The 12,879-nt window shown below is 45.6% G+C and overlaps 1 protein-coding gene across 1 annotated transcript in view; it reads right to left on the bottom strand.

The window, feature by feature from the left end:
- Window positions 1-12,879, bottom strand: part of LOC147712128 (sulfotransferase 1 family member D1-like) — an 84,197-nt gene that overhangs the window by 31,988 nt on the left and 39,330 nt on the right. The window lies entirely within an intron of this gene.

Here is a 12,879-nt window from a genome sequence, read left to right as displayed (position 1 = left end):
GGTTAGGGATGTGCTATGAACAATGTTTGAAGCGTATTTACACTTCACTCGTTGCATTTAGTTGCTGAGATGCTTACTATTTTGATGATAACTCTTGCACATCCATAATGAATTTTAACTCAATATAAAATGTCTAATATGAGTGCCTACTGATTGTTGCATTGAGGGCGTGGCTTTGTGACATCACCTTTATATGTAAGAGTTTCTCTGACAAGTTTCACTGACTCTAAAACCCCTAATCCACAAGAGCATAACTCGTGGGAAAGGTGAGAGCAGGGCAGTGGTCATAAAAATAAAATACCCCCACTTTGAACAATGTCTCAAGTATCTCCTGAGTGAGAGAGTGAGGCACGTGATTTAGGCAGTCCTTCAGAGAGTTGCTCCTTCTGACATAATTCTGAAATTGTAAAATGTCCTTCTTTCCTTCTCTCTAACTTTCTTTCTGTCTGGTTCCATTTAGTTCCTTTTTTTATGTTTCTATACTTTCCATTCATTAACCCATCCATCCATCTATCAATCGATCCATTCTTTCTTCCTTCTGTCTTTTCATCCATGCATCCTTTCTTATCTCCGTCTTTATTGTATTCGCCATTCCTTCTCGCCATCTTTCTGTCTTTTTCCTTTTTCCCTTTTTGATTCGTCCATCTATTCTATCCATCCATGTTTTATTCCTTTCTTTCACCCGTCACTTTATTTTCTTTACATCCATTCATGCTTCTCTCATCTAACCCTCCATCCACTTCTCTGCTTCCATCCCCACATCCTCTCTCCATCTCTCCTACCACTGCAAAAGGTTGTTTTAACGAGCTTTTTGGAGGCCAGAGCCTGCCAAGAAATTTCAACAGCCTTAAAAACAAAGTAAATATTTCATTTAGCATTAAATTTGCTGTTTTATTTCTTGATGAATCATTCAATACTTAATTATTCCAATCTCCGTAGTAAGAAAAGATTTACATTTAACAGTTTATAGCCCAGCAATATGGGATATAGGAATGCCTCTCTTTTTTCATCAATACAGGGATCTCTGACATAATATCGATCTTACAAAAATCGATTTGCAAATATATCAAAATTTGAATATCAATGATAACTGTGTGATTAAAACCCCTGTGGGCTGGTGAAAATGTAGCCCACAGGGGTTTTAATCACACAGTTATTCACTGCTTCAATGATAAACTCACTCGAGACAATTGGTTCATGCACTACAAGATCCAGAAGGCCATTTCATGTGACCATGCCCTTGGAGGCAGACGCTTTAAATTATGTGCATGCTGCATCATCATTGCCAGAAAATTACAAAAAACAATTTGATGGACAGAATGTAGATCAATGTCTTACATTCACCCCAGTCCAAGGATCTGGGCCTAAATCCATCGTTTTTTGCACTCCACACCACCCTGGGTTAGATACTGGCTATATGCAAATCAGCTCTGACCCTGTTGCCTCATGGGAACAGTCCAGTCCGAACTACACAACCATATCTTTCCCAGACCGGAATCAAGCATCCAAGGACCGGTTTCTGGCTATCAGCCTTCTTCAGCCTGGATAGCTTGACTCCAGTGGTGTGGAGGCTCTGGGACCCACGTCTGAGCTACCCCAGTACACTCAGGGAGAAAATTACAAAAAACAATTTGATGGACAGAATGTAGATCAATGTCTTACATTCACCCCAGTCCAAGGATCTGGGCCTAATCCATCGTTTTTTGCACTCCACACCACCCTGGGGTAGATACTGTCTATATGCAAATCAGCTCTGACCCTGTTGCCTCATGGGAACAGTCCAGTCAGAACTACACAACCATATCTTTCCCAGACCGGAATCAAGCATCCAAGGACCGGGTTTTGGCTATCAGCCTTCTTCAGCCTGGATAGCTTGACTCCAGTGGTGTGGAGGCTCTGGGACCCACGTCTGAGCTACCCCAGTACACTCAGGGAGAAAATTACAAAAAACAATTTGATGGACAGAATGTAGATAAATGTCTTACATTCACCCCAGTCCAAGGATCTGGGCCTAAATCCATAGTTTTTTGCACTCCACACCACCCTGAGTTAGATACTGGCTATATGCAAATCAGCTCTGACCCTGTTGCCTCATGGGAACAGTCCAGTCCGAACTACACAACCATATCTTTCCCAGACCGGAATCAAGCATCCAAGGACCGGTTTCTGGCTATCAGCCTTCTTCAGCCTGGATAGCTTGACTCCAGTGGTGTGGAGGCTCTGGGACCCACGTCTGAGCTACCCCAGTACACTCAGGGAGAAAATTACAAAAAACAATTTGATGGACAGAATGTAGATCAATGTCTTACATTCACCCCAGTCCAAGGATCTGGGCCTAAATCCATCGTTTTTTGCACTCCACACCACCCTGGGTTAGATACTGTCTATATGCAAATCAGCTCTGACTCTGTTGCCTCATGGGCGGGCTGATGAGAGGTGTTACCTCGAAACCGGTCCGGTCCTCGGATGCTTGATTCCGTTCTGGGAAGGACATGGCTTTTGTAGTTCGGACTGGACTGTTCCCATGGGGCACAGGGTCAGAGCTGATTTGCATATCGCCATTGTCTAACCCAGGGTGGTGTGGAGTGCAAAAAACGATGGATTTGGGCCCAGATCTTTGGACTGGGGTGAATGTGTGACATTGATCCACATTCGGTCCATCACCTGTTTTGTTTGCAATTGGCATCATCATTGCCAGCGGATGCCATTGAGAAAGGGATAGGATTCCCGAAACCGGTTTGGCTGAAAAGAACATATGGTGACTGTTTTCTCTGCGTCTCCTGTTGCAGTTGATTCCTAAATGAAATGGATGCAAATTTTACCGATCTTGTGGCTTCTTCCTTCGAGGGCTAAACTCTACAATGGTATATATATATATATATATATATATATATATATATATATATATATAAAACCTATCGGCAGTCGCCAATAGGTAGGACCTATTTGCCATATGACATCTGCAACATTCTATTCCCAATATTTTTTGCGCCGATTGACGAATCTTCGTTAAATTTTGAAACCTCGTGGGGCGCTCTAGTCTGCCCCTATCCTGAAAGTTTGGAGGGGATTCGTCCAGCGGAGGCTGAGAAAAAAGGGGGGTCCCAAAATGCATTTTGCAAAAAGGTAGCCCGTGGTCGGTAGTTCCTGAGTAATTAAAAAAATAGTGGTGAAATTTTTTTTTTCCCATAGGAAAGTTTAGACACTCTTATAGCAAAAACTGCTGAATGGAACTACACCAAATTTGGTACTGCTTGTCTCAGAAAGCGACCTTTTAAAAATGGTGTAAATCCATTCAGTAGTTTTTGAGAAATTAAGGAATAATGATAGTGATATCTATGGCCGTGGTGGATCCGCGCACCCTGTGCGCAACCTGCACGCACCCTCCCGATCGTGAGCTTTATGCTAATTGGCTGTCAACACTCCAAACCAGGAAGTGTTGGCAGCCATCTTGTGCCTCTGTAGAACCGAGGTACAAGAAATCAGTCAAACTAAGGCGCAAAATTCAAAAAGGGGTCAAGGTAGAAACACCCTGACCCCCTAGGCCTGCTTAGGGGGTCCCACAAGGACGCCAAGGGCCAAAAAACAAATTAGTTTTTTTATAAAAATTGGCAAAATTCGCACAGGGTGCGTGGATCCTGCTGAGAAAAAAAAACGAAGCGCGGGCTCCCATGCTTCGTTGCTATTTAGCCCCCAGGGCAATATTGTTATGTAATGGGGGGCCCATAGGAACCCCCCAGCCCCGGGGACCGCCACCACCGGGGCTTCATAAATAAATGGGTGGGGGGGCTCAAACCTGCTCTCTCTTCCAAAAACCAAAGCTGATTGATTTTCCAAAAGGGGAGCTGCATCTTAGCAGCTCCCCATGTGGAAAAGCAACGCGGCTCCCGTAGGAGGTGGGGGGCTGGCAGGACCGTGGGGGGATTGGGGACTCTCCACGATCCCCAACGGAGAGGTCTGCCCCGGGGGATGGGGTCCCTGGGGTTATTAGTGGCCCAGGAGGGGGGCATGCGGCCCCCCTCCTCAATTATAATTAAAATAAATAAATAAATAAAAGAAAGGCCGGCCTGGGGGATGGGGTCCCCGGGGCCATAAATGGCCAGAGGAGGGGGGCCAAGCACCCCCCTCCAATAAATAATTTAAAAAATGGCCATGCCTTGGGGGATTGGGTCTCTAGGGCCAATTATGGCCCTGAGAGGGGGGCAGCGCGGGCCCCTTCCAAATTATTTTTATTACAAAAAAGGGGGTCAGACCCTGGCGGATGGGGTCCCCAGGGCCCAAAAAATAAGAAAAAAAGGGGGGCCACACAGCCCCCTTCTTAAAAAAAATAAAAATAAAATACCGGCATCTAGCGGATGCTGTGCCCCCTGGCTGCAGCACTATGCAAACGCGCCCCCTCGGACCTGGCACCAGGGAGCTGCTTTGCAGTGAGATTTTCTGAGGCCACCCCCCTCTTTACACCTCTCTGCAATGCAGCTCTGTGGTGCTTAATGGAGGTACCTGGTGGGCTAGTTGCACCTCGGGGACCCTCAGTGCTTGTTTGCACAGTGGTGAAGGGAGGGGGCGGGCCTGAGGTGACATGTGTGCAAACATGCCATGTGGCGCGTTTTAAGTTGGGGAATTAATTCCTCTTCAAATCTGAGGCTCCCTGGAGGCCAACTATTCCACCAGGTACCTCCAGTTAGCGCAACAGAGCTGCGTTTCAGAGTGTTGTAAAAAGGGGCATAGCCTCTGAACACCTCTCTGCAACGCAGCTCTCTGGCGCATACTGGAGGTACCTGGTGGGATAGTTGGCCCCTAGGGACCTTCAAGATTGAAGAGAAATTAATTCCCCCACTTCAAACACGCCACAGGATTTGTTTGCACACATGTCATCTCAGGCCCGCCCGCTTCCTTCACCATTGTGCAAACTCGCCCTCTGGTGAGTTTTAAGTAGGAGAATGAATTGCCCTTCAATACTGAGGGTCCCTGAAGGACAACTAGTCCAGAGGTACCTCCAGTATGTGCCAGGGAGCTGCGCTAGATAGGTGTTCAGAGGCCACGCCCCTTTTTACACCTGATAGTGGATGTGTGTAGAATTTGGAATTACTGAATAGGTATGTTGTTACTGGTATTGGTATCTGAATTCTTTTGAAAATGTTAGTTTCTATTTTGAGTGTGTATCAAAGGTTATAATAGGGTGAGAGTAGGCCTGCCATTCTATCACATTTGAGATGTCATGAGTGATGTCACTGACCATGTCATGAGTGATGTAATATGTGACGTCATCAGCAGTGCATTGACGGCGCGTGAGTTATAGTTAGCTGAACTAACTATAACGGGGGAATTTCAATGGTTTTGCACAAGTGAAATGTCCAGCAAACTATAACGCCCATGAAACCTATGTTTTTTTTCAGTGAATTACTAAGGTTTTTTAAATGCTAATTTCTAACTATAACATAAAGTTTATTCAGCAATGCCACTCTACGCTGTCGGAGCATCCGCTCCTTGTTCATGGCTCGTGAGCAAGGAGTGGGCGTGCAGAAACGCGTAGAGTGGCATTGCTGAATAAACTAGCACGCTGAAAGAAGTCTGGGCCGTAGTGTTGTAGTTTGCAGAATCATTAACAACGCATTTGTGGATTATTAAGGGCTCGCAACTCTGCCACAGCCCGCCATCGCTGAAGAGGCTTGGGTTCCTCGCGACAAAGTTATGTCGGAATATATATATATATATATATATATATATATATATATATATATATGGCAAGTACGAAATTGCCTGTGCATAAGCGCATTTTACAGCATATAAGAGCAATCGTCAATAGTGATAATAATTATCCTGTGGCGAGACATTTTCGTGCAGTTCATAACAAATTATTGAAAGATCTTGAATACACTGTTTTGTGCTCAGTACCCCAGCCCGGACAGGGTGGGGACCGTGAAAAATTACTCAGGCAAAAAGAGTCACACTTTATACTATCTTTAGATACTAAGGCGCCAAACGGTCTGAATTCTTCATCATCGGACCATGTTATTCTTCATGTTTGTACAAATGTTTATAAACATATGCTTTGTCTCAATGAACCCACTTCCATGCAATGATTTGCATTATGAAAAATGTATGCAAATCTCAAATTTAAAGATCTGTCTTTCCTGTGATTAGAGCTTTTTAGAATGTATGCATAACTGTTGCTCTTAAATGAGTAAAAATTAGATGATAAATAATAAGAGTGCTGGGGTACAACCGTCAGTTTACACCAGTGAAAGGTGACTGGCTTAACGAGCGGGTGAAAGGATATCATGACAGACAGGATGCAAAGTTGTTAAGTGAGGGGTTCTGGAATGGGTTTCATTTGGAGTACAAGGGCCCCATAACCATATGATGGGCTGACAATTTGAAATCTGTGGCAACATATGAACAAATTGTAAGGGAGAAGTTGGCAAAAGAAGTGCCAGATGGTAGAATGGTGGGACCATTTGGCCAATGGCCTCTGCCTAATTTGACTGTGTCACCGATTGGGGTAGTGCTGAAAAAAGAATAGGGACGGAATCAAATCTATATTTAGAATTACATGTCCAGCCGGACAGAGGTCCTTCAAGTTTACTTGATACACGATGTTTCAGAATAAAACAAAGATACCTTCCACAAGACCCCTGTGTGGTACACAAGCCTGTGCCCAACTCTTGCGGGGTGTTTATAGTTGGTGGAAAATTAGAAGGGTTTTTAAGGCAAACAAGCGTTCTTCTGTTCACATGTTAATTATACAGAAAATGTAAAGCAGAACCATTACATCAATTTAGCAATCAAATATTCGTATAAGGTGCTCAAACAAGTCAACGGCGTTTCGGTCCCCCTAAAGGGTCATGGGGACCATCATCAGGACAAAACAATAATTGCCTTTATCGCTAAAAACCTCAAAAATGCCTGAAAGGAAAAGGAATAAAGAGAAAAGAAAAATACATACTTTAAGAACAGAGCACTAGTTGATTTGGAACAAGTGACTCTTTGTGCAAAGTGCATTCAACCGTTACCAAGGTGAAGGTGTTGTAGGGTTTCCACGAGAACTAAGTACAGGCGAGTGAAGAAGTGGTTGTGCCGCGGTGGAGTTTAGGTTCAGAACCGCGAGTTTACGGTCGAAGTGGAACAAGCTAGTCGGCGTTTATGGTTCTGTGCTCAGGCCGATTGTTGATGCCTAATGCGGTGGTGCCTAGTTGACCTCGGCAGTAGGGCGTAACACTGTTTCAGGTCCGCGAGCTATAGGTCGAAGTGGACGTTGTGATTATTGGTGCCTAATGCAGTGGTGCTTACTTGGAGTTGGCAGTAGGACGTAGCACAGGTTGTGAGAAGAATTACGTGCCTATATTGCGACAAGGCGTCGAAAGATTAACATAAATAATTAAATTAGCTTACCAAGGCTATCTATGAATAATGTTTAGCCGTGTGGATAAGCAGTATGGCCCGGAACAGCAGCCCTATACAGGAAAAGTAAACTATAGATTAAGGTGATTGAACCTAAGTTACGATACGGAGCTTGTGTCATGCAATGATTCTTACCCAAGTAGGACGTAAGTTGCCGTGTTACTCGATCGTAACCGGGCGACGCCAGGATAAGCCTGTTAAGATAGAGGGGGAATTAAGAACCTTAATTACAGCGCTCCGGCCAAGGAGCAGTGCCCTAGACTGCTGGTTTACTCACCGTTATGGACGGTCTTGGAAATCTTCCCTGGCGTGCTTGTGCGTTCGAACCAGGAAGTGAAGAGGGGGCGGTGGGCGGTGATTGGTCAGTGCAAGTGAGGCTTTGGGCATAAGCATAAGCGAAGGGTGCAGATTGTGGTGGCCATCTTGAGTGATGCGTATTTACAGTGATGTTTCATGCAAAGTGACAATTCAATAAAGCATTGAACAGTATATTTCCAAACATTTTTTGAGAATCAGGTAGATGCTTGGTGCTTGGTGCTTTGCCCAGAGTCTCTAAAGCATCAATGTAGGGGATTCAGATTAAAGCAGTCCATTCCTCCTGCAGGTTCAAACCAGAGTTCAAGCTGTCTGTCTTCAGAATCCATTTCAATTCTTCTCTGTTAAGCATACGGGTTAGGTCGCCTCCTCTGGGTGGTATGATGATTTGTGTGATCACAGTCCAACGGATCTCCTTTTCAGTATGGGTGTTTTCAGTATGCCCTTTGTCTAGGAAATGTTCAACCAAAGGTGCGTTCAGTGTTTTGCACCTAATGCGACTGCGATGTTGGGATATTCGCAGCTTGGTTTTCTGTTTTTTCTGGCCAACATATATAAGATTGCACGGACAAAAGATTGCATAGATGAGGTTACAGCTGTTGCAGTTGGTAAAGGAACGCAGTTCATTTTTTACATTTTTTAAATACAAATTCTTTACTGTCAATTGAGAAATCACATACCACACATGAACCACATTTGGAATGACCACGCAGAGGGGGTAATGACCAATGATCATGAAGTGTGGGACCACTGTTGTTTGAATGAGTATGTTCCCCGAGGTCCCCTGCTGACTGAATTGGGGCCCCTTGTTGTTACTAATAGAAAAAAGAATAGGGGCAATTTTGGCTCATACAGCACTTGTCATGACCAAAGAGGAGCTCGGTTAATGACTTTATCCCAGGTGAGATGACAACGGTTTCATATTTTTCAGTGGATGGGGCTAAGGCATTTGTGGAGCAGATTGGAAGGGGCACACTCACGGTGAAGTGTAACATTAAGTCAGCCTTCCGGCTGTTGCCAGTTGCCAGTTCATCAGGAGGATTTTTAGTTACTAGGCATACAATTTGAAGGCCAATGGTACGTGGGTAAGGCATTACCCATGGACTGTGTAATATCTTGTGCGCTGTTTGAGCAGTTCAGCTCCTTCCTACAGTGGGTTTTTACATCACACACGGGGAAAAGGACTATAACATACTATCTGGGTGATTTCTTTTTTTGAGGGCTGCCCTGGTTCTGTGGACTGTCAACACCATTTGTCAAGTTTTTCAAGAGCTCATGGGCAAGATTGGGATACCGCTGCCTCTGGAATAAACTATGGGGTCAGCGACGGTGCTTTCTGATGATCAAGACACTGGTATTGTGTGTAATGTTCGACAAACCAAAAGTGACAGTCAAGGAGGTGCAGGTCCTGCTGGGACATTTGAACTTTGTGTGTAAAGTAGTCAATAGTAGGACTTTCTGTATGTGCCTGGGCATGTCTTTGTCAGGGTTGTCCTTGCCCCATCATCATATGCGTTATATGCTGGCACAAGAGATGACCTGGGCATGGGGCGCAAGTTCCTGGATGATTTCAATGGGATACCAGTGGTCTGTCCAAAGAATGTGAGTGGGACATGCAGATGTACTCAGACGCCTCTGGGGGATCGGGTTTAGCCTTTACTGGCAGGGTAGTTTGTGCGCAGAAGAGTGGCTGGCACTGTGGAAGCAAGGGGGTAGGCGCATAGCTTTTCTGGAATTCTTCCCATTATTCATGGCAGTGATGCTATGGGGGCAGGAGTTGCACACAAAAAAGTTGTATTCAGAGTAGATAATAGATCAGTCGTACCTGTAGTGAACAGGTAGTCAGCGAGAGATGAACAGGTACTTAAGCTACTGAGAGTTTTCATGATGTGGTGTTTGAAGCATGATGTTGCCTTCAGAGCGAAGCACGTGCCAGGGGTGGACAATCACATTGGGGATGCTTTGTCTTGTTCACAGTAGGAGAGGTTCCATGAGATGGCCACGGAGGCAGACAAAGACAGGACTATGATACCAGCAAACATGTGGAGCACAGCAGAGGGAAGAAGCTGCAGTTGGTGGTAGGGTTGCTGGCTGTAACCACCAGAAAAGCATATGCTCTGGCCTGGAAAGAGTTTCAAGCAAGGGGTGCTAGGTGGAGGTCAGAGCAGTGGGGCAGGGAAGAGGATGTAGTACAGTACTTCCTTATACTGATTGGTAAAGGGGTTTCAAGGGTCACGATTGCGAGAAAACTGGTAGGCATTGCCTTCACGGATAAGCTTTTATGCTGCTAGATGCCTTTGGCTGGGGAACTGGGAAGGAGAACGTTAAAGGGATGATCCAGGGATAGGGGTCCTTGGCCACTTCTGAGGAGGCCTTTATCAAGGCGGTTGCTTGGCAAAATGAAAGCGGTGCTTTCTCAGATATGGAAAGAAAAGGGGGAATGTTTTTTCTACTCAACTTTCATGTCCTGGATGTTTTACGGGGCCTTTAGGGTTTCAGAACTGATGGGTATGAAAGTTATTCCATGGTTGGACTGGGGAGAAGTGGAAAGCTAGGAGGGCAGGTTGGAACTGTGCATTCAACAATTCAAGACAGACCAGAGGGTGCTGGGGAAGAGAATGAGGCTTCAGGTTTTTCCAGCCCAGGATGTGTGTCCAGTACAGTGGAAAACAAAGTGGTGGGAAGTTAGCGGGCATCAAGGGGGGAAGACTTTTGTCACGTGGACAGGTCCAGTGAGACTGCTCATCAGCTTCTATGGGTCATGCAAAGAATATTAGAAAGCATGGGGAAAAACCTGGGAGACTTCGGGACACATTCTTTTAGAATTGGTGGGGGCCACAGAGGCAGCCCAGAGGGGCTAGGACAGGGAATGGATTATGTCATTTGGCTTTGCTTCCGGAAATATGTACGTGGGGAACAAGAAGGGGCTTTGGTTTATGAATGGTACAAACTGCCTATATCGCATTTGTGTTCTTTTCAGGTGCGGTAGCTGGACTGGAAGCAATTGATTTGTCGATATGATCATGGGACATTCATTTATTAAATTGTCCAAACGTGATGAAATCTAGTAGGGTCAAGGCTGTAACCTCGGGCTGGATGGGCAGCTTTTTACAGTGAAGTGGCACGGAAAAGGTGATATTAGATGGTGAGTACTTTTACATTGCTTGAATCAGCTCCTGCAGAGGCACAGATGTTCTGACATTCTGGTGTTGTATTTAGGTGAAAATTATTTAGTGGTATCTAAAGGCCTTTATAGGAGTTGTGAGGGTAGGCATTTTCTGAGTGATGGTGGACAGATTAGTTGCCTATTATATGACAGACCAATTTATAGGGCTAGTCACCATTTTGTAGGTGACACAGTGGCCGTCAGTGCATAGAAGCTCATTAGGATTGCGGTTAATCCGCATCCTCCGGGCCGGCGGAAGCCACCGCCGGCCCTGAGGATGTGGATTAACCGCTGCGGACTGAAAAAAGACCCCCCGCCAGATTAGGATGGCTGCGGGATCTTTTTTCCGCCTGCCGCTTTTCCACCGCGGTCGGCTTCTGACCACGGCGGAAAAGCTCTAACATGGCTGGCGGTGTCTATCAGACACCGCCAGCCATATTAGGATGTCAGCGGTCCTATGCCTTTACACAGCGGCATTTCCGCCGTGGAAAGGCATACGGACTTTTCTTTGGGGGCCCATTGCAGGCCCCCAGGGGTGAAAGAGGGCTGGGGGGTGCACATGGGGGGTACCTCTGGTACCCCCCTGCCTTTGCATGCACGAAGCGGCAGGCACCACGCGGTGCCTGCAGCTTTGTGCACGCAAAGGAAAACATGTTTTTTTTAACATTGCGGCGTGTGCTGCTTCAAGCAGCACCTGCCGCAATGTTAAAAATACAGGATGTGACCGCCAGGGTGGCGGTCACATTCTTATTAGCACTAAGGGACCGCCGCTGCCCCTGCGGACGGTCCCTCCTCCTCTGGGGTGGCGGACGGACGCAGGTCCGTCCGCAATCCCAATGAGCCCCTTAGTTAGTAATAATTTTTCTCACCCGCCCTTCCAAAGGAAGACCAGTTTCTGGGTTAGTTAAAAGAGGGGAGTGGTATTTGAAAGAGTTTTAGGCAGTTTTAGTTGAACACAGGTGCGAAAAAAAAGGGGATTTTGTACTTGGTTGTTGGTTGTACCAGGTGCAGGCTATGGGCATTTCAGTTGCCATGGTTATATATTGAGATGATAGTTGCGAAACTAGGGGAAGTAGGACAGTGGGGGGTTGGTACTAAAGCTAAACCTGGAGGAAGGAAAGGAAAAGTGAAGTGTTAGGATATTTAGTTAGATGATAATAGATGTAGGTTAAAGTGTTTATCGATGTAAAGGTTGATAGCCAATGCCACATTAGGAGTTACAAGATAAGGATGTCAAGTGGGTGGAACATTTTGAGGTTGGGGGTAGGGGGAATTAAGTGATGCACTGTATAGTGAGGTCTAGTTTTGTGAGGCAAACGCCTAGGGTGAATTTTAGGTGACCTGCCTTCAATAAAGCGCCCTTTTTCACATAAGAAGCTAGTATTTGGTCCGGAGTGGCTAAATGAATACAGTGTTCAAGGACCTGGGAGCCATATCATGATGGCATCTGTAGGCTCAGTGCAGGGTACAGCTCCTGTTTCTATGCTCTTGCAGTATGTAAAGTTAATTCATTTCACCCGTTATTTCTCTGAGTGGGTGTCCTTTATTAGACAGCACAGCTCAGAAACAGAGAGAGACAAGCTCTAACTCTGAGACATATGAGGTTAAAGGAATTAAGTTTCGACACTGCAGGCACTCTCCTCTGTGCTGAGGCAGCAAAAATAAATCATAATAGGCCCCTGAAGAAAAGCTAGTAGAGTGCCTGTTTTTATGCTTCTGCAGTGCATAAAGTGAATTCATTTAACCCAATATTTCTCAGAGTTAGTGCACTTTTGTGGACAGCCCTGCCCATAAAACGCCCCCTCCACTTGTGGATTCAAGAGTTCTTGGTAAACCTGCTCAGCATGTCCTCTGGAGACATTCACAGCTCTGGCAGAATTAGCCTACTATTCATCTCCTTTGCTATGTCGCAGATGGACTGTGTCATCTTCCAAAGTGTGCAGAGTGATGAAGTGGAGGAGGCAGGAAAGTGGGAAATGGCTAAAAGAATACAGAGT

This window comes from Lissotriton vulgaris, chromosome 5 (genome assembly GCF_964263255.1).
Source record: "Lissotriton vulgaris chromosome 5, aLisVul1.2, whole genome shotgun sequence".
NCBI classification, from domain to species: Eukaryota; Metazoa; Chordata; class Amphibia; order Caudata; family Salamandridae; genus Lissotriton; species Lissotriton vulgaris.
The sequence above is the reverse complement of the archived record's forward strand: the minus strand, read 5'-3'. Positions and strand labels throughout refer to the sequence as shown.